The sequence below is a fragment of the Sarcophilus harrisii genome, chromosome 1 (assembly GCF_902635505.1).
Source record: "Sarcophilus harrisii chromosome 1, mSarHar1.11, whole genome shotgun sequence".
In the NCBI taxonomy this organism is placed as follows: Eukaryota; Metazoa; Chordata; class Mammalia; order Dasyuromorphia; family Dasyuridae; genus Sarcophilus; species Sarcophilus harrisii.
The window spans coordinates 545027258-545050077 of record NC_045426.1 but is presented as its reverse complement, the minus strand read 5'-3'; the positions used below and the strand labels follow the sequence as shown (position 1 = coordinate 545050077).

Below are 22820 nucleotides of genomic sequence, written 5' to 3'. Positions count from 1 at the left end.
TCCCAGTCCTCAGTTTTCAGTTTAGTTCAGAATAAAAGATGTGTACAAAGTACAAGGCAACATATGCTAAGTGTGGGTTCTATGAATGATTCAGGCTAATAGTTCCGAAGCTTTTTGGCTTAGGACCCTTTTACACTCTAAAAATCCTCCCAAAAAAGCTTTTGCTTATTTAGATTATTTTTGTAGATATTTAACTAGGTGCTACAGTGGATAAAGCACTAGTCCTGGAGTCAGGAACACAAGTTCAAATTTGGTGTCAGAGACTTTCTAGCTATGTGATCCTGGGCAAGTCATTTAACCCTGTCTGTCTCAATTTTGTCATCTGCAAAATGAGCTGGAGAAGGAAATGATAAACCTCTCCAGTATCTTTAACAAGAAAACTCCAAATGAGGTCACAGACAGTAGGACAAAACTGAAATAACTCAGCAACAAAATAAAATATTTATCATATTAGAATTAAAATGTTTTAATATAATTGTGAAAATAGTTCTAACCTCAAAAATCCTTCAAAGGGGCCTCAGAGGGGTCCCTCTGGATCACACTTTGACAACCATTATAGAGATAATAAGTCGTGTATTCATTTGCTGAGCTATTAGTTTTCTCAGAAACTTAGAAGTCATGTGGTAAAATAGAAAAAACACTGGGCTTAGAATTACAAGACATGTATTTGAATTTTTTTCTGATACTTTTGTAACCTTGAAAATCACTTTAATGTCAGTAAGCCTCAGCTTCCACTTCATTTTAAAAAATGGGAATAATTACACTATCCTAGTTACTTTGGAGTCTAAAAAAAGATGATGGAAAAGAATGGTATATTATTATTGCTGTTATTATTATCAGAATTGTTCTCAAGATTTTTCCCAGAGGATTGAAAAAATCTCATGTTAATTTAAGCTTTTATGTTTTGTATTCAGAATATAAAGTAAGTCCTTAATAATTTCTCTTTCCCTGGTTTACTTATATGAGCTTAGCATTACTGACATTTATTTTTATTAATGATTTTCTTTTTTTATTATAGCTTTTTATTTACAAAACATATGCATGGGTAATTTTTCAATATTGACCCTTGCAAAACCTTCTGTTCCAACTTTAATCCTCCTTCCCCCCACCCCCTCCCTTAGATGGCAGGTAGTCCAATACATGTTAAATATATTAAAGTGTATTTTACATCATATATATATATATGTGTATATATACACACATATACACACACATATTTATACAGTTATCTTGCTGCACAAGAAAAATCGGATCTAGAAAAAAAGAGAAAACCCAAGAAGGAAAACAAAAATGCAAGCAAACAATAATAGAAAGAGTGGAAATGCTATGTCGTGGTCCATACTCATTTCCCATAGTTCTCTCTCTGGGTGTAGCTGACTCTCTTCAATACTGAACAATTGGAACTGGTTTGAATCATCTCATTGTTGAAGAAAGCCACATCCATCAGAATTGATCATAGTATAATTTTGTTGTTTCCATGTATAATGATATTCTGGTTCTGCTCATTTCACTTAGCATCAATTCATGTAAGTCTCCCTCTCTGAAATCATCTTGTAGGTCATTTCTTACAGAGCAATAATATTCCATAACATTCATATACCACAATTTATTCAGCCATTCTCCAATTGATGGGCATCCATTCAGTTTCCAGTTTCTAGACACTACAAAAAGGGCTGCCACAAACATTTTTGCACATGTCAGTCGGTTTTCCTTCTTTAAAATCTCATTGGGATGCAAGCCCAGTAGAAATATTTCTGGGTCAAAGGGTGTGCACAGTTTGATAACTTTTTGATCATAGTTCCAAATTACTCTCCAGAATGGTTGGATTCATTCACAATTCCACCAACAATGTATCAGTATCCCAGTTTTCCCACATCCCCTCCAACATTCATCATTATCTTTTCCTGTCATCTTAGCCAATCTGAGGTGTGTAGTGGTATCTCAGAGTTGTCTTAATTTGCACTTCTCTGATCAATAGTGATTTGGAGCACTTTTTCATATGACTAGAAATAATTTCTATTTTTTCATCTGAAAATTGTCTGTTCATATCCTTTGACCATTTAGCAATTGGAGAATGGCTTGATTTCTTATAAATTTGAGTCAATTCTCTATATAATTTGGAAATGAGGCCTTTACCAGAACCTTTGAATGTAAAAATGTTTTCCCAGTTTATTGCTTCCCTTCTAATCTTGTTTGCATTAGTTTTGTTTGTACAAAAACTTTTAAATTTAATATAATCAAAATTAGCTATTTTGTGATCAATAGTGATCTCTAGTTCTTCTTTGGTCACAAATTCCTCCCTCTTCCACAGATCTCAGAGGTAAACTAACCTATGTTCTTGTAATTTATTTATAATATCATTCTTTATCTTTAGGTCATGAACCCATTTTGATCTTATCTTGGTATATGATGTTAAGTGTGGGTCAATGCCTATTTTCTGCTATACTAGTTTCCAATTTTCCCAGCAGTTTTTGTCAAATAGTGAATTCTTATCCCAAAAGCTGGGATCTTTGGGTTTATTAAACACTAAATTGCTATAGTTATTGACTATTTTGTCCTGGGAACCTAACTTATTCTACTGATCAACTAGTCTATTTCTTAGCCAGTACCAAATGGTTTTGATGACTGCTACTTTATAATATAATTTTAGATCGGGTATAGCTAGGCCACCTTCATTTGAATTTTTTTCATTAGTTCCCTTGAAATTCTTGTTCTTACAGATAAATTTTGTTGTTATTTTTTTCTAGGTCAGTAAAGTAGTTTCTTAGGAGTTTGATTGGTATAGCACTAAATAAATATATTAGTTTAGGGAGTATTGTTATCTTTATTATATTCACTTGACCTATCCAAGAGTACTTAATATGTTTCCAGTTGTTTAGATCTGACTTTAATTGTGTGTAAAGTGTTTTGTAGTTTTGCTCATATGGTTCCTGACTTTCCCTTGGCAAATAAATTCCCAAATATCTTATACTATTGACAGTTATTTTAAATGGAATTTCTCTTTATATCTCTTGCTGTTGGATTTTGTGAGTGATGTATAAAAATGATGATGATTTATGTGGATTTATTTTGTATCCTGCAACTTTTCTAAAGTTGTGGATTATTTCTACTAGCTTTTTGGTAGATTCTCTGGAGTTCTCTAAATATACCATCATATCATCTTCAAAGAGTGATAATTTGGTTTTCTTATTACCTACTCTAATTCCTTTAATCTCTTTCCCCACCCCCACTTCTTGCCAAAGCTAGCATTTCTAATACAATATTGAATAGTAATGGTGATACTGGGCAGCCTTGTTTCACTCCTGATCTTATTGGGAATGGTTCCAGTTTATCCCCAATATATCTGATGCTTACTGATGGTTTTAGATAGATACTACTGACTATTTTAAGGAAGAGTCCGTTTATTCCTACACTCTCTAGGTTTTTAATAGGAATGGGTGTTGGATTTTATCAAATGCTTTTCCTGCATCTATTGAGATGATCATATGGTTTTTGTTAATTTGGTTATTGATATAGTCAATTATGCTAATAATTTTCCTAATATTGAACCAGCCTTGCATTCCTGGTATAAATCCTACTTGATCATGGTGTATTATCCTGGGGATGATTTTTTTTAATCTTGTTGCTAATATTTTATTTAAGATTGTTGCATCAATATTCATTAGGGAGATTGGTCTATAATTTTCTTTCTCTGTTTTTGTCCTACCTGGTTTAGATATCAGTACCATGTCTGTGTCATAAAAGGAATTTGGTAGGAGTCCTTCATTCCCTATTTTTTCAAATAGTTTATATAGTGTTTGAATTAATTGTTCTTTAAATGTTTGCTGGAATTCACATGTAAATCCATCTGGTCCTGGGAATTTTTCCTTAGGGAGTTGATTAATAGCTTTAAAATTTTCTTTTTCTAAAATGGGACTATTTAAGCAATTTACTTCCTCCTCTGTTGACCTGGGAAGCCTATATTTTTGAAGGTAGTCATCCATTTCACTTAGGTTATCAAATTTATTGGCATAAAGTTGGGCAAAGTAACTCCTAATTATTGCTCTAATTTCCTCTTCATTCATGGAAAGTTCTCCCTTTTCATTTTTAAGACTAACAATTTGATTTTCCTCTTTCCTTTTGGTAATCAGATTCACCAAAGGTTTATTTATTTTTTGTTTTTTTCATAAAACCAACTTTTAGTTGTATTTATTAATTCAACAGTTTTTTTTACTTTCAATTTTATTAATCTCTCCTTTATTTTTAGAATTTCAAGTTTAGTGTTTGATTGGGGTTTTTAAAAATTTGCTCTTTTTCTAGCTTTTTTAGTTGCAAGCCCAATTCATTGATCTTCTCTTTCTCTGTTAGGCAAGTAAGCCTCTAGAGATATAAAATTTCCTCTTATTAACATTTTGGCTGCATTCCACTAATTTTGGTATGTTTTCTCATTATTGTCATTCTCTTGGATGAAATGATTAATTCTGCTATTATTTGCTGTTTCACCCATTCGTTCTTTAGGATGAGATTATTTAGTTTCCAATTACCTTTTAGTCTATTTTCCCCTGCCTTTTTACTGAATGTAGTTTTTATTACATCATGATCTGAAAAGAATGCATTTACTATTTCTGCCTTTCTGTATTTGATTTTGAGGTCTTTATGTCCTAATATCTGGTCAATTTTTGTTTAGGTTCTATGAACTGCCTAGAAGAAAGTTTACTTCTTTCTGTCTTTGTTCAAATTTCTCCAAAGATCTATCATACCTAATTTTTCTAGTATTTTATTTACTTCTTTAACTTCTTTCTTATTTATTTTGTGTTTGATTTATCTAATTCCAAGAGTACAAGATTGAGCTCTCCCATTATTATAGTTTTGCTATTTCTTCTTGTAGCTCTTTAACTTCTCCTTTAAGAATTTAGATGCTATACCATTTGGTGCATATATATTTAGTATTGATATTGCTTCATTATCTATAGTACCTTTTAGCAAATTACAGTGCCCTTCCTTATCTCTTTTAATTAGATCAATTCTTGCTTTTGTTTGATCTGAGATCAGGATGGCTACCCCTGTTTTTTTTTTTTTTTGTTTGTTTGTTTGTTTGTTTTTTACTTCACCTGAAGCATAGTAGATTCTATTTCAGCCTTTTACTTTTACTTTGTATGTATCATCCTGCTTTAAATGTGTTTCCTGTAAACAACATAAAGTAGGATTCTGGTCTATCTACCTCCACTTTATGGGAGAATTTATCCCATTCACATTTATGGTTAAAACTATTAGTTCTGTATTTCCTGCCACCTTATTAACCCCAGATTATATTTTTCTCTTTTCTTTCCCCCTTACTCCCCTTCCCAGTATTTAGCTCATGGGCACCGCTTGCCTCAAGCAGCCCTCCCCCTTTCTTATACTTTTCCCGTTATTTCTGTATTCCCTTTTGTCTAGTCTACCCCTTCCCTTTTTGCTTTTCTCCTCCCACTTTTCAGTAAAGTGAGAGAAGTTTCTCTGTAAACCAAAATATCTAATATTTTCTCTTTGAGCCAAATCTGATGAGAGTAAGATTCACACAATATTCATACTCCTCTCTTCTTTCCCTCAAATACAATAGGTTTCCTTTTCCTCTTTGTGAGATGTAATTTCCCTCTTTTTGCCTCCAATTTTCCCTTTTTCTGATACAATCCCCTTTCCACCTCTAGTTCCTTTTTTATATTATAACAATAAAATCAAATTATACATACACTCTCTATGTATACCCACAACAGAAATATAGCCCTCAAAAGTTCTTTTTGCCCTTTTATGCTTCTCTTGAGTCCATGTTTGAAGATCAATTTTTTTTTGTTTAGCTCTGCTCTTTTCATTAGAAATAAATGGAATTCACCTATTTCACTGAATGTTCATCTTCTTCCCTGATAGAAAATGCTCAGTTTAGCGGGGTAGTTTAATTCTTGGCTGTATTCCAAGTTCCTTTGCCTTTTGGAATATCATATTCCAGGCTCCTTAATCCTTTAATTGGAAGCTGCTAGATCCCAAGTAATCCTTATTGTGGCTCCTTGGTATTTGAATTTTTTTTTTCTGGCTGCTTGTAATATTTTTTCTTTGGTCCAATAGTTCTGAAATTTAGCCACAATATTCCTTGGAGTTTTAATTTTGAGGTCTCTTTCAAGAGGTGTTTGGTAAATTCTTTCAATGGCTATTTTACCTTCTGATTCTATAACATCTAAGCAGTTCTCTTTGATCACTTCCTAAAAAATAGTGTCTAGGCTCTTTTTTTCATCATGATTTTCAGGGAGTCCAATAATCCTTACATCATCTCTCCTATTTTCCAGGTCTGTTGTTTTCCCAAGTAGGTATTTAACATTTTTTCCTATTTTTTCTTTTTTCTTTTTTTTGTTTTGCTTGACTGATTCTTGATGTCTCACCAAGTCATTTATTTCCATTTGTTTAGTTCTGATTTTTAATGAATTATTTTCTTCATTTACTTTTTTGTTTTTATTATTTTTTTTTGTATTTGTCCAATTGAATTTTTAAATGAGTTGTTTTGTTCTATAGAATTTTTTCCCATTTCACAATATTTTTAAGGAGTTATTTTCTTTGTCCAATTGACAAATTCTGTTTTCCTGGGAGTTCTTTACTTTTTGCAATTCATAAATTCTGTTTTTCAGGGAGTTGTTTTATTTTTCCACTCTAACTTTTAATAAGTTATATTCCTTTTCCAAATTCTCTTGCAAAGTTTTTCTTTCCTTTCCCCATTTTTCTTCTAGCTCTCTTTTAAGATCCTTTTAAATTTCTTCTAGGAGAGCCTTGTGTGGTGGGGACCAAGTCATATCCCCCTTTGGGGCTTTATCTGTAAACAAGCTGCTTTTAGTCTCCTTAGGGTTTGAAATCTGTTCTTCTGTTTCACTATAGAAGCTGTCTTTAGTTTGAGGTTACTTTGCCTTTCTACATTTTTTTAAAAGTTAGGATCTGCTTTTAGGGCAAGGAAGGCTTTCCAGGCCTCCTCTATAGGCAGCACGAAGCAGCAGTGGACTTTTACACTGGGATCATGCTGATCCAATTCCAGTGCTGGGTGAGCATGGCCAGGTCCTGTGAGACTCCAGTGCTTGGGGGTTCACTCTTTACCTTTTGCATTTGTGTTGGATGTTTTAATAACTTCTCTGCTGATCTGCTGGCTTGCAACCAGGGTGGAGTAGACAACACTGTGGTAGAGTCCTTCCTATAGAACCTCCTCAGCACAGAATCTGTACTGCCCTGTGGAGACCACACCTAGCCCCGAGTCTGCTGAGTGTGTGCTGGCCTCTTTGCTTTGCCTCCCTGCCTGTCCATGGCCTCCTCCTCCCCTACCACCAAAACAGACCTTTTCTGGAGATCTTCAAAATTATCTTTTGCTGGTAATTTGCTGCACTCCCAATATTCATGAGTTCTGCCAGTCCAGCACTATTTCAGAGGCTGAATTTCGTAATTAATGTAAGGGTAGTAGGAGAGCTCAGAAAGAAGCATGTGTCCTCTCTGTCATCATGGCTTTACCCCATAATTTTCTTTTTTTTAAGAGAGAGAGTGACCCTGAATGTAACTAGGAAGATTATTCTTTGATGGATTATTTTGATAGGTCATCAAGTGAAATATCATAATATTGGTTCACTGGATAATGCTTTGCTAAAAATGGCTCAAAGTGGGTAGAAACCATGTTAGATACCTGGAAAAGGAAAACTGCAGCAGTTGAGTGCCTTTGTCACTGCACAACTAGAATGCTTCCAAATAGTGACAAACACAAAACCAATGCAAGTGAGGGCAGCACCCATCTTAAATCAAATGCACTGCAACAGTAAATTATGAAGACCACAGTTGTGTGTCATTTTAATGTCTTCAATGTTAGAAAATAACTCAGAACATCCTTAGTCATGTCAGGTCATACCAAAAACACTGCCCAAGGATCAGAAAATACCACAACAGCAACAATACAAAATAAAATCTCAGGCATTTCTGTTATGAGATTTCTCAAGCAGAATGTGTGAAATGGAGAAAGAAATCTACATAAAACATTTAAAACTTATGTCATTCATTTCAATTCAACAAACAACTATCGTATGCCTATGATATGAAAAGGATGATACTTGGCACTGAGAAAACCAACATGAATAGGACATGTACCAACAATGTTTTCAAGGAATCAGACATCTATTCAAGAAAATAAGACAAAATGATAAGACATAATGATCCAGTAAAACACAAAAAAGATGTTCTAAATGCAAAAAGTCCATATAAATTATTATAAGAAATCTGACTTATGAAAGATGACTTTCAATTGGGAATATGAGGAAGGCTTCATGGAGGAAGAAAGGGATTTTTGAAAGGAATAGGAGTCCATTATGGGGTGAGGGATGGAATAAATATGCAATGAAAGGAAAGAGCAAAATAATGTGTAATGGTCTACTTTAGTTAGACTTTAGTTAGTTAGTTAGTTAGACTTCCACTGAATGTGGAAGTAGCATAATTTAAAAGATTTAGAATTATAAGGGACTTTAGATTAGAAATCACCTAAAAGTCTAACTCCTTCATTTTATAGATTAAAAAACTGAGAAAAAAAGAGAAAGTTACTTCCTCAGGGTCAATGAATAGGAAGTGGCAGAACAGGTATTTGAACTGAGGTGGCAAATTGGATGGAGTGAGTCATCTTCATGAGTTCACATCCAGTCTCTGACACTTAGAAGCTGTATACCCCTGGGCCATTCACTTAGCCCCCTTTTGCCTCAGTTTCCTCACCTATAAAATGAACTGGAGAGGGAAATAGCAAAACACTTCAGTGCCAAGAAATGCCAAGAAACATTCCAAATAACAAAGAGTTGGATATAACTAAAATGACTAAATGACAAACTCTACCTCTAAATGTAAAAGGGTTTTGTTTTAATACTATATGATATTGACTTATTCATAAAGTAGCATGCAACAAACCTAGAATAAAATAGATACTGAATCAATATTTTATTCTAAAAGAAACTAAAGATTAGTGAGCAGGATATTGATATAATCAGGTATGTGAGTCATCTTGCTATATTATGTGCTATTTTCTATTACATTCAGTTCAGTGTTATGTTTCAAGCAATTGAGCTAAAGAACAGTCCAGCATTTTCATCCTAATTTTGTAGACAAGAAAATTGAGATCATTTTATAGCTCCTCTATAAAATGAGGGGGTTGGACTAGACGACCTTTTACAGTCACTTCTAGCTCTAAATTTATGGTGTTAAATTTGATCCTATAAGCATATATAAAGCCAAAATTCTAAATTACTGATTAAAATTTCTCTACAAGATTATTCCCTATCTCTCATTTGGATGGGGTTCAGGGAGAGGGAGAATATTCTTTGAAAAATTATCCTTAGTATTAGCATTCAGGTCCAAATAGAGTATGTTTACCTTGCCGCTGGCTTTACTTATCTCAACAAAATTTTGTTTCCTATTTTTGGTTCACATCTGTAAGTAAAAGGTTTTTTTTTAGTCCTATTTTTCATCTAGTAGTGTTGAGGGTAGGGGGATGGGGAAGAATCTTCCTATTCCCTTTCAAAAGAAACTTTAAAGGATGCCAAAGTAATTTGGATAATTACTTCTAATTTTATTCAAGTCAAGATAGCTTTCTTGTTTTCTGCTATATTTGCCACATAGGTTTGAGGAAACAACAAAATAGTAATGAATATATTTCTATATTTTACAAATGAAAATGATGCATTTATCATTTATTCAGCTATCAAGTTTTTATTTTTTCCAATTCCAAATTCATCTTAGGAAAAACACAAATCCATATAATACTGTTAGTATATTGGGCATGGCAATCTGTGATCTAATTCATCAGACGTGATATGTATTATTTAAAAGCAATTCCCAATAACCTTAAAGATTAAATTTAATTTGTCCTAATTAAAGACAGAATTCACTAATGCTCAAAACTCTATCAACCCTAGGATCTTAGGATTTGGAGATGAAAGAGTCCTTAGAGATCATCTGGTCCAGCCCTTCAATGGACAGGTCAGGTAACTGAGGTTCCAAAAAAATCAAATGACTTCTGTAAGAGCACACAAAGTGGAAAACCTACTAGGATTTGGATGCAGAATTTCTGATTTTTAGGGGAGGTGGAGACAGCTAGTGCCATAGTGCACAGAGTGCTAGACCTGAGGTCAGGAGGATATGAGTTCAAATCTAGCCTCAGACACTTACTAGCTGTGTATCCCTGAGCAAATCACTTAATCCTGTTTGCCTCAGTTTCCTCATCTGTAAAATAAGCTGGAAAAGGAAAAGACAAACCACTTTAGTATCTTTGCCAAGAAAACACCAAATAGGGTCACAAAGAGTCAAACATGATTGAAACAAATGAACAACTTCTAATTCTAAGTACTCTTCCTAACATATATCATAGCCTCTTTAGAATTTGGTCTTGTTTCTTGAAAATTTGACAAGAGTTATGATCAGCAAAACGAGCATTAGTCTGGATACAAATCCCAGTTCTACTACTTAACTACTTTTTGTGTGACCCCAAGTAAGTTACATAACCTTTCATGACCTCATTTTCCTCATCTATAAAATGAAGGAAATGGATTAGCTGACCTGGAATGTTCCTTTTAGTCATAATCCATGATACTTTGGTGTACACCTCAAAAACCTGCTCTTTGTCATTATAACAGAACAAAAGGCACAGCTGACTTTATCTGACAGTTCATCTAATGACTCACTACAAGGTTCATCTAGATACTTCTGGATGATCTTCTTCCAAAAGGGACTCCAACAATATGCAAGTTAATTCTGAATTACTTCCATTTCACTCACAGGCAAATACCTCTCTTCAAAACTCCTTGACAGTTGCCAATGTGAAAAAGCTTATAAAATAAAGAGGCATCTGTTTGTATGTTTCTTAGTGTCAGAAAATTCACCCAATTTCCTGAATTAGTAAGATTTCCTAACAGCCCTGACAAGCCAAATAGCTTTTGTGAAATATAAATACATTTATTCGTTCTATGATTTTATCATTAAAAAGGTCTAGCCAGAAGGGGTCAATAGTCATTCATTCATTCATTAAAACATTTAATAAACAATAAAGGCCTATTACATGCAAGAGTCAGCTAAAGACATATTTTGTAATACTTTAGGAAATGAGTCTCTGAAGCATCGGTCTGGATATTTGGAATAAATGAAAGCCACTTTAAATAGGAATGCCTCTGAACAGCTTTTCAGTGACAGGCAAAGGTAGAGAGTGGGGAGAGGGAGAGTGGGGGAGGAGGAGAATGAATTGCACTATGGACTAAACTCCATTCATATTGATAATCTTCAAAAAGCTGTACTTACAGTTTAAAGAGCTCCATGGAAATTTACTTTCTTCTTCTTCTTCTTCTTTTTTTTTTTTTGCTTTCAAGAATGTATTATGCCAAAAACAAGTTTTGTGGGGTCTCCAACTATGTAAATATATTTTCAGCATCAGTTTATTGTTTGTTTTTAAAGAGTCTATGGCTACTAATAACAAAGATATTCAATGAACAACTACACAGTGCTAAGCAGGTCCTGCAAATTAGGAACCGAAACTCCTGGTGTCTGACAGAAATTATGGCTTTATTATATCTATACATTCTTTCAGCTGCACAACCATGTCCCTATTGTCCCTTTACCCAGAAACCATTTAACAAAAGCTTACACATTTATGTAAACAAATGAACGATTTTATAATGGGGCTAAAAGAGCACTTGCTCTCCTTTCAATTCACAAAAGAAACATTCCTCCCCTCCTTTGAAAGAATCCACACCGAAGAACCAAAAACAGGTCATCAGGAAGCACACATATTATAAAAGCCTCATTTCTACTTAACACCAGTTGCTTTGGGAACCACTTGAGTTCATTTCAAAAACATCTTTTCCCCCCTATTAGCTGAGGGAAAAAAAGGAGGAAAAAAAACCCCTACTTCCTATTTAACTTGGGTTATCTTCTGTCTAAGTCATATTGGATTAGGTTTAAGCTTAGAATAAAGTGGGAGTGACTTTACCCCCTATATGGAGAAAATGAGTTCATTTTATTTTTTTTTAATCTCTAGATTCAAACCAGTTCCAATTATCCAGTAATGAAGAGAACCATCTATACCCAGAGAGAGGACTATGGGAACTGAGTGTGGACAACATAGCATATTCACTCTTTCTGTTCTTGTTAGCTTGATTTTTTGTTTTCTTTCTCAGGTTTTTTTTTCTTTCTAGATCCGATTTTTCTTGTGCAGCAAGATAACTATATAGATATGTATACATATATTGGATTTAACATATAATTTAATATAATGAACATGTATTGGACTACCTGCCATCTAGGGGAGGACATGGGGAGAAGGAGGGGAAAATTTGGTCAGATAAAAACATATATATGTTTTGTAAATGAAAAGATATAATAATAAAAAAATAAAATCCCCATCTAAATTAATAATTAAATTCAGTTCCTTCTAGTAACAGTATATTTATACAAAAGTCAAAATTTGATGCCAAACTATAGAATAACTGATGAATTCAGTCACACTAGTGGCTATCTTAGTAACTAACTTAGTAATTAATAATTCACCAAATGTACAAGTGCTGTTTCTTTCTCTGTCATACAAAGTAGTCTAAAACTCTTTCTATTAGTTCCTGACTGAATAGTATTCCTCCTAGTTCTAAGATTCTCATCAGAAATGAAGAAAAGATAATCAGGGAGAACAAAAATTATACAGTGGAAAAAAATTTTAGTGACCCCAAACATAGGCTCTTGACCCTACTAGAAGAATGGAAGAAGGAAGAAAAGAATAAAGTAGAAAGAAATCACAATTCATAACATTTATATGATACTTCATGTATACCAGGCACTGTGAAAAATTTACATTTAAAATTTTTATCTTATTTGAGCTTTATAACAGCCCTGAGAAGTGTACTATTATAGTCCCCATTTTATAGATATGCAAAATTCAGGTTTCACTGACTCCTCTACCCTTCATTATTTTAAATCTCAAGGTCTAGTTGCCCAAGCCAACCTGAATTTTCTAATTTGTCCCTATTTCTATGTCCTATGTTTTTGAGTAATGAGAATATTCGTGGCAATGAATTAACAACTCCAAATCTCACATTTGAAATTGACAAATTAAAATGCTAAGAGAAGCAGAGAAGACTAAGGCCTTCAAATTAAAAACTGTCTTATAGTATTAATGAAGGAATTAATTAATGAAAAAGCATATATTAAGTGCTTATTATGAGCAAAGGCACTCTGTTAAGTGTTGAGGAAACAAAAAGAAAAGCAAGTTAGTGCCCACATGCAAGAAGCTCACATCCTAATGAGGGAGACAACACACAGAAAAAGTTTCAGTTCAGTGTTGGACAGAAAAAGCCCTTGATCTTCAGAATACAGCAATAAAGTTGCTATCTACTGAGTACAAAGTAAGCCCTTTACTGAGGAAATAATTTATTTTTCTGATGTTGAACCAAATGACAATGTCAAAGACTCTGGCAGAAACTTGTTTTTCCAGAAGCTATGTCTGCAAGCACCCACAGAAAGAGAAGGCAGGACATATGTCCACAGGTATTGTTTCCTGGGATAATGGCGCCAACTGGGGGAAGCAGATCAGAAGATAATACTGGTGGTGGCAAGAAAAGTGGACCACTTTCTCCATAGAGATTGTTTCCTTTATGATGCCTACAGGATCTGGTCTGGCAATGCAACCAGTACTCTGAGGGACACAACTAGTCCCAGATATCTTGCTTCATGGTGTTGGACACCAGGATCTGTTGGAAATGAGCAGTCAAAATAATGGTGACATTGATTTTCCTGGCACATGGTGCTTCCTTATTATCCCTCAGGGGGGTTTGCTGCTTCACCTTGGCTGACTTGCTAGCCCTTTATATAGTGTCATGGAATACTGGATAGTTTTAGCCTTTGAGTCAGAAATATCTAGGTTCAATTCCTAGGTAAAATCTCAGATACTTATAAGTTGAGTGACTTTGGACAAGTCACTATCTTTACCTCTCCTCATCCATAATGAAGATTGGACTCAATGCCATTTAAGGTCCCTTTGGTTCTTAATCTATGATGCTATAAGATAGGATCTTCCAAATCTTTAGAGAGGCCAGGTGTGGCATTGAAAGAACAGCTATGTTAGTAGTCCAAAGAACAAGGTCCAAGTTCAGATCTGTTCCATACTACCTAAATAATCTTGTGTGAATCATTTACACTCTCTGGATTTTACTTTTCTTACTTGTAAAAGGAGAAATTGCCCAAAGGAAATCCTATGGTCCCTTAGAACTAGGAATCCTATAATACTCATTTCTGATGTCTATGGTTCTAGAAGTGGCAGGCTGATTCCTGGTGCGGCACCAGCTCTCTTCAGAAGGTGCTATCTCTGTTGGAAGGTCAGAAGTAGATGGAGAAAATATTGCAGAAGTTCTAAAAGAGATGGACAGTGTTCTTGAAGGATTATAAATGTCACTAAAATGTCTGTAACTAGGAATCACATGGATCAGACAAGTAAATAAATAAAACACTGCAGAGTAGAAATGGGTAGGGGCAATAGAGATCACTGACTCAGCAGAATGATGAAATGAGGATGCACAAGAGCTAGATCTTAAAGAAAAAGGTTTCAAAATGGTAGAGAGAGAATGTCCTAAGAATGTGGTATAGCTGGTACACTACTTTGGCTGGAATGCGGAATGCATAATGGGGAATGGGATTTAAGACTATAACCCAATGGTGAAGTCTGTAAAAGTCAGGCTAAGGAATTTTTGTTTTGACCTATAGGCAACAAGGAATCAATGAAGGATAATGAGGATAAGAATGACACAGTTAGACTTTTAAATCAAGGAGGCTATTCTGGTCAGTATAACTATATTGTATAAGTACATTTAGGGAAATAAAATATAAGAAGAATAGAGAGGTAGGAAGGGACAGATTGGAAAGGATTTTGAATGCCAAATAGGATTTTATATTTGATCCCAAGGTAAGAGAGCTGTTGAAGTTTATTGAATTGACAGAAGGAGGGGGTTACATGGTCATAAATGCTTAAGGAAAATCACTGGCATCTGAGTGGGAGACAAATTGAATTAGCATTCTGAGTAGAGATAAGGATTGGTTCTGATAGATGGGGAACAGAACTTAGCAAATGGTTGGATGTGGTAAGTGAGAAGAAAACAAACAAAGATGAATACTCAAGCTTGGGTGACTCAGAGGATATTAATGCCATCAAAACAAATAGGAAAGTTAGGAAGGAAGTGGGAAGATGATACATTGAGTTTGGGACAAGTTGAATTTGAGGTGCCATCAAGATATACAGATAAAAATACATAGCAGACTGTTAGAAATATAAAAGTACTAATCAAAGGAGAAATTGAAACTGGTGATAATATTTGGCAGTTATCTTCAGAGAGATTATAATTAAAGTCATGGAAATGGTGTCTTCAGTTAAAAAGAGTATAAAGAGGCAAAGAAGGAATGGGGAAGGTCCTAGAGAGAACTTCACATTTGAAGAACTGAAGGAGGGAAATGAACAATACTTAGAAGGAACAGTCAGGGAAATAGAAAGTGAACCAGGAAGCGACAAAGAGAGAAGCCAAAAAGAGAGGATCAATGAATCAGTAGTCAATACTTGTCAATTGCTGTAAAAAATATCCCCAAAATAAGGACTAACAAAAATCCACTAAATTTGGCATTTAAGATGTCAGAGAAGACCACAACCCAGAATTGTGATTTCATTGGTAAAGGATAGTCTCTTGAATAATACAGATGAATAACTATTCTTCCACTTAAAGTACTATGGACTAGTATTGGGAAAAACAATTTCAACAGAGATGGGACAGGGAACTTAATTTACATGTTTTTAAAATGAATAGATGATAAGGCAATAAGTAAAGACTATTATTCTCTTTTGAAGTTTAACAGTGAATAGCTAGGACATATAAAGTTTGAGGGAACAGAACAATGAAGGGAAGGTTTAGATTTTTCTTGCATTTGTTTTTCATACAGAATGATAGGATCAAAGATTTAGAGCTAGAAGAGCACTTAATGGAACTGATATCACTCTTCTTGTTTTATGGATAAGGAAAAACTGAGAAGATATGGGCAAATAGTAGACAAAAGGAACCAGTTTTTAAAAAGAGGGAAGAGAAACAGACTGATACAAAGACAGAGATAAAGAAACAGAGACACAGAGAGAAAGAAACAAAGACAGACACTGAGAGACAGAGACAGAAGGAGACAGAAACAAAGACAAAGAGATAGAGATAGAGATACTGACACAGTGACAGAGACAGAGAGACAGAGATAGAGAGACAGAAACACACAGATACAGAGAGAGATACAGACTCAGAGAAAGAGAGAGACAGAAAGAGAGATGGAACAAGATCTCATAAAACATAGGATGAGAGCAAGGATATGTGGAATGTGGCAAGAAGGAAAACTATGTTATCCTCTGAGAGTGGAGGGAAGGAGCAAAGGATAGATGAAGACATATAGAGGTATATGATTAAATGCTAAATTATGTGGTGTAGGCTGTGGGTTATAACAGTTCAAAGGAAAGGGAGATTAATGAGAACTAGAAGAATCAGCCAAGATTCCATGAAGTTGAGCGAGGTCTTGATGGATGGGTAGAATTTGGATCTCCAGCAGGAAAGGGAGGGTAGCACACAATGGAGCATGACCAAAACTTATGATTCAGTATGATATAGAAAACATGTGCAGATGCAGCATAAATGGAGATGAGGATATTATGACACATACAACTCATGGAACTGCAGCAGCCCACAGGTAAAATGTGCTTTTCACATTGATTTCAGGGAAGATATTGTTACCAGGAGAATTTTAACACTAGCATTTTCTGACCTAATTGGGTTTGAATTTTCTATCTTAATGTTGCATTCATGTGGTTTCCTGCACTTCATAATTTAACATTTGTAAGAGAAAAAATGCAGTTATGAAACCCAAATAAGGCACCACATTCAGAGGCAGGCAGCCAGCTGCTAACCAGAGTGACATCCAAGCATCATTCAAAGTGTTGCTCTCAGTTCAACTTCAGAAAGAGGATGTTTAGAAATAAGGGGAAAAATAAATGCCACTAAATATAAACAGCAATTACAGATTTCACAGGGAGAAAGGGTGGCAGGTAAGCTATCTAGACCATGAAAAGCAGCAGGGAAACTATAGATTTCCTATAGAAAAGGAAATAGCAAAAGCCCAAATGAAGCCTCTTTGTCATTTCTAATCAGCTCATTCTATAACTATCTCTCTATCTCCTAAGTGGGGGTATATTATCACCCTTAGAAAATGTAGTTTCTCACTTATCAAAGAACTGGGTCATTAGTATTTGTAGTAGCAAGGAATTCCACAAGTTTAAACTATAAAACTTAACCATTTTGCAAATAACCATTTCTCATTATGTGAACAATGATTGAAAAAAATCATTTCATTCTTTTTACTACTTGTATTCATGAGAGGGAGGCAGTTCTAAGGGCACATAGGGTGATGCATTTAGTTTTCTTGTTACCTATCATGGTTTTAATGATTATTGCTATAGCTAGTTTCAGGGGTAGTTTACTTCCTTCCTAAAACTTCTGACTACTTCTAACTAGCTAAAATTGCCGCCCAAGGAGTAAAGGACTTTGGATGCTCTGAATAAGAGGTACTTTCCCATTCATTTCATGATGAATTGCCACGAAAGATTATCAGATCTAAAGCTGGAAGAATCCTTAGAAAGCACCTAAAGACAGTCAAGGTCACACAGCCAGTCAGTAAAAAAGTTAGATTTAATTGCAGGTCCTCTGACATAGGTCTTTTACTAAAATTCATGTGGCTAGCTCCAGTCAAGCCTTCTGATTATGTTCATATAAGAAAGAAGGAAGAAAGTATTCATTAAATGTAAATTACCTGTCAGACACTTTACAAATATATTTCATCTGATCTTCACAAATCAAATGATATGGAAAGTAGGTAATATCTTCATTTTACAGATGCGGAAACTGAGCCAGACAGAGCACAAATGACTTGTCCTGAGTCACAGAGTTAATATGAATCTGTGGCCAGATTTGAATTTAGGCTTCCCCACTCTATCCACTGCACTACCTTGTTGCCTAAGATAATTAATCTTCCATGTCTTGGCAAAGATTTTCCTCTATGCCTGTAATTTCTGTCTCTCTCTGTCTATTGTATCTCTGAGTCTCTGTCTCTTTCTCTCTCTCATATCTCCTTCCTTCCTCTCATTTCAACTTCTTGAAGCTTCCATTTCTTTTCAAATCTTAGCTCAAGTACTGCTTCATTCAGTATGCTCTTCCTGATTCCTTCAAATGACAGTGTTTATTTTGCTTATATCTCACTCTTACTTGTTACATCTCTCCTATAAGCTCCACGTAATATAAAATGTAAGCTCCATGAGAGGAAAAACTATCCCATTATTTTTGGTCTTCATATCCACAGCAAAGTGCCTGTCACATAGCTAATATTTAACATATGCTTGCCAATAAACTGACTGACTCATTCTCAGACATTCCAGTCCAAAGAAAGGAATCTCCCTTAGTGATAAGATTATAGACCTAGAGTAGGGAGGGGCTTCAGAGGCCTTGAAGTCCAATTCACTCAGTCTTATCTATTTGAAACCTGAGAAAACTAAATGATCAATATGAGGTGAGAGGATTGAGCCAAAGTCCAACACATGATAAGTACCAGAGGTAGAATTTGAACTAGATCCTACTCTTTGTTTTGTTAATCCTGGTATTCTCACATAAAATGGCAGCTGGATATGATCTTCCTACCAACAAAAAAAACATTTATTCAGATAGTATCATTTTGTTAATTTCTGAAATAAAGACACCATGTACCGGGTTGTATTACTTGGCTTTTTCATTAAGAAAACAAATCTTCCAATATCCTACTGCTTGTGTTGGACAGAAATAACAGAAATAGCTACACACTCTAATAAGATGTTCTGGGACACAAAATAAATGATAGTTAATGAAATTAAAAGCCAATATGTACTATCTTTGTGTTCAGAAGACTTACCTAAAATCATGTATTTTTCAAGATCATTCGTGTAGCTTTTTTCTATCCTTGCTCTCCTTCTTACTGGGTACAGCTGAATTTCTCCTGAGGCCTGGGAATAAACTCTTTCATTGTGCTCCAATATTCTGTGGTATAATAAAAACAAAAACAATCAAGACAAGACGTCAGAATGAAAATGCCACTTCAAGTGTTTGTTTGGTGGCTCTGGGGAAATCCCTGGCCTTTTTCAAATATGTATCTTATAACCTCAAACAAGCATGTTCATCACTAGCATACCAGCTATCAGACAACTGATCTACATCAAGTCCTTTTGGGGTAACTTTTAGTGACAACCTAAAACATCTGAAAATAGTTTTTAAACCCTAAGGCAATAAATATTAGTAAATTAAATAAACATCAAGGTATATATACTCCAATTGAGACAGTTATAAAAATGAAGACTTACTTGTGGAAAAAAATCAAATATGCAAATTTAAAGATGAGATTAGCCTTCAGAGTACAGTTCTCATTCTTTAAAAGTCTGTGCAAAGTCTGAATGGCTGCCTAATGACATGGAAGAGTTTAGCTCCAGAATGTGTAAGAAATTGATGTGTTTCAAATTAATTCTTTCTTTCATTCATTCATTAAACATGTATGATAGCATGTGCAAAACACAATATTAGATATACTGAGAGGAACACAAAGATGAACAAAACACAGGCTCAACCTTGTAGAAGATAATAGGAGAGGTTCTAGGGGTCCAAATTTGTGATAACATCAGTGACAGGAAATTCTAGTGTAGAAATACCCCTCCAGCTATGCAAGTCTGCAGCTTCTTGGTAACTTGTAATCTTAGTTGTTAGGGGGCAAAGCAAAACTAAGTTTGCCATCATGTTGGCATAGCTAGTTATGTGTCAAAGGGCAACACTTGAATTCAGGTAATCCTGACTCAAAGGTCAGAGACTTCTATGTACCAGGCTTCCTCTCAATATGGGAGATAAGTCATGAAATTAAAATTAATGCTAAAATAGCAGAAACATCATTTAGAGAGCTACCAGATGTCAATGAGGTCTTGGGATAAATTCTTTCAGCATGACATATTATGACAGCAAAAGGTTGTAAGGGATTATCAAAATGATTTAAACTATAATTAATATCTTGATACGAGGTTTTTTTTTAAAACTTATGTAACTTGTACATAAGGCCTTGATAAGTCATAAATTTGCCTGATAGCAAAGAGGGGACTAAATAGAGAGGTTAGGTGCCAAGCAGTGGTTGTTTTTATTAAGTTTTCATTTGCTCAGTTATTTTGTGATGTTTATTGGGAAAAGTATAAGAAAAGACAGTACTAACAATTGGAGATAAAGAGTTGAATGGGTTTTGGATTTGCAGTCAGGAGAGCCTCACCCTTATGGCTAGTTGTGTGATGACAGGTAAGTCAGTTAAGCATCATTTTCCTCATGAGTAAAATGAGGATAAAATGCAAAGACAGGAGGATCATAAGACATAAGTTACATAAAGCTACTCAAGCCTATACACCTGAGCCACAACAGATCACTGTCCTTGTGTTCACCATGCTCATGACGGAGTATAAGTCTAAACGATGGTTTTTCTAATGTTCCATTAAAAATATTTTTTCCCCTTGTTTGAAGAAATAGTATAAAAACATTATCTTCATTTTTTGGCTAACGTGTTTGCTCTTTCCATTTTAATCAGGAAAGTAAGTGGGGTACAGTTTTCAGCCCTTACTCATAGCCAAGGATGAGCTGCCAGTCATCCCCTGACCTCCAAACTCTACCCTCTCTGCTTCTAAGCTTCTGAGTCAATCATTAATGTTCTCACCTCAAGTGTATCAACTTTAAACAAAGAAAGATAATACCTGTTTACTACATATAATTCACTAATACTTGGAAAGTCCTTTGAAGATGAAAAAGTTTTATTTTCTAGAACTCCCACTTCCCCCTCCCCAAGTTTTACATATAATCCTACTCAGGCATAACGAAACCATTTAATAAATACTTTCTAATGGTAATGAGAAAGATAAAACAAATAAGTGAAAGCTAAATAGATTGATTCATGTGATTTATGTTGAATTCTGTTGCCAAGCCAATGAATAGAATGGAGGGGATAAAATTATCTGAAAATGTCTAAGAGTAGTTTGGGTGTTTTTGTGTCCTCTTACCTTTTAAAGACTATGATAGATTCCTAAGACTCTTATCCGATCTCCTGATAAAACCTAAGGAGTTTTTGGCTTTGTCATACACAGTACTGCCGCAGCACCAATGGGCCTTTATAATTTATTCCTGGCTAGTCCATCTCCCCTGTATCTGAACTGTTTTTCACTTTCTGTCTTCTTTAACTAGCGTAGAAGCTCCTTTAAAGCAAGGACTGTCTTAGGCATAGTCTTAGTGCTTATAGTAAGTGGCACATAGTAAGAACTTAATAAATGTTTTTTTTTTTCCATTCATTCAGCCAATAAATTTCTACAATGAAGTAGTATTGTATTGATTTCATCTGTTCTTGGAGCTCTTTTTAGCTCTTTTCACCATCTTAGCACCCACTCAAATGTTTGAGGAAGAGTTAGCATGTTGATACACGATTAAATCATCCTAAATCATAATTCTGAAAGATAACAAGGAAAGAAAATTCCATTATGGAAACAAAAGTTTTTTTGGGGGGGGGGAATATTCAGATTCATGATGAATTAAGACTTGGTTATGGATTTACATTTTAATTCCATAAAAAATACCTGCAAAACATTATTTAAAGAAGTTAATGCTAAAGGAATAGATATAAATAAAGGGAAGTTGAATCCTGCCAGGAAGATAGCAGGGGTTAAGCACAAAATGAAGTGTGATGGAGTTCAGGAATTTGTTATAATGTCTTATTGAAATTATCATAAAACTTCAAAGTTCTATAAAATAGGCCTTGATTTTCTGCCATAGCCTTCATGTGATTTAAATGTAATTTTAACTTTTTTTCTCTTAAACTTTATCAATATTATTTTACATCATTCATTGTAGGGTTCTCTTCTGAGGCCTGTGCAATATGTGTGGATGGATATATATATATATATATATATATATATATATATATATACACACACACACACACACACATATATATGTATACATACTATATGTGAGTATGTGTGTATATGTTAAAAATAAGGAAAAATTGGTGAAAGTCATCTCTGTTGTTATAAGAAAAAAATGGTGAAATTCATCTCTGTTATTGCACTCTTTTCATATGTCTCTTCAACCAGTCTTCAAGGCAGAATGACTTCATGATACTACAATGTCCTTTTCTGGGGGTAAATTCCCGACTTGTAGTATGAAAGAGATTATACTGCTTATTGAGAAGAATTAAACTAATCTCACTTGAAAGTGTCTCTAGTTATGATGATTACTTATCTCCACAGAGGTAGGGAAGAAGAGATGCAAGTGATATGTCATATGAATTATAGTCAGTTTTAAATTACACCTGCTTTGGGGGGATCTAACATAAGTTGCATAAAAGAAACCTCCCAATAATTCTCCAGACTTCATTTTAAATAAGAATTTCAACCTATGTTTCTGCCAAACCTTTTTTTTTTTTTAATGGAACTGATTAATAAATCGTAACATCAAGAGCTGAGGGTTTCATCTCCATCCTCCAAAACTATCTGCCAACTGAGGCAAGCCTGCTAGGCTAATTTGGGAAAACTCCAGAAAAGAAAAAAAAAAAAACCCAACCAATCTTCAAGAGGCCTTGATAAGTCATAAATTTGCCTGATAGCAAAGAGGGGACTAAATAGAGAGGTTAGGTGCCAAGCAGTGGTTGTTTTTATTAAGTTTTCATTTGCTCAGTTATTT

The 22820-nt window shown here is 34.6% G+C and overlaps 1 protein-coding gene across 5 annotated transcripts in view; it reads right to left on the bottom strand.

The window, feature by feature from the left end:
• Positions 1 to 22820, bottom strand: part of ATXN1 (ataxin 1) — a 508201-nt gene that overhangs the window by 364527 nt on the left and 120854 nt on the right. For all 5 annotated transcript variants that reach the window (XM_031946815.1, XM_031946814.1, XM_031946812.1 and 2 more), the window contains one exon: positions 18988 to 19112. The gene's annotated coding sequence lies outside the window, so the exon portion shown is untranslated. The remainder of the gene's footprint in view (positions 1 to 18987; positions 19113 to 22820) is intronic.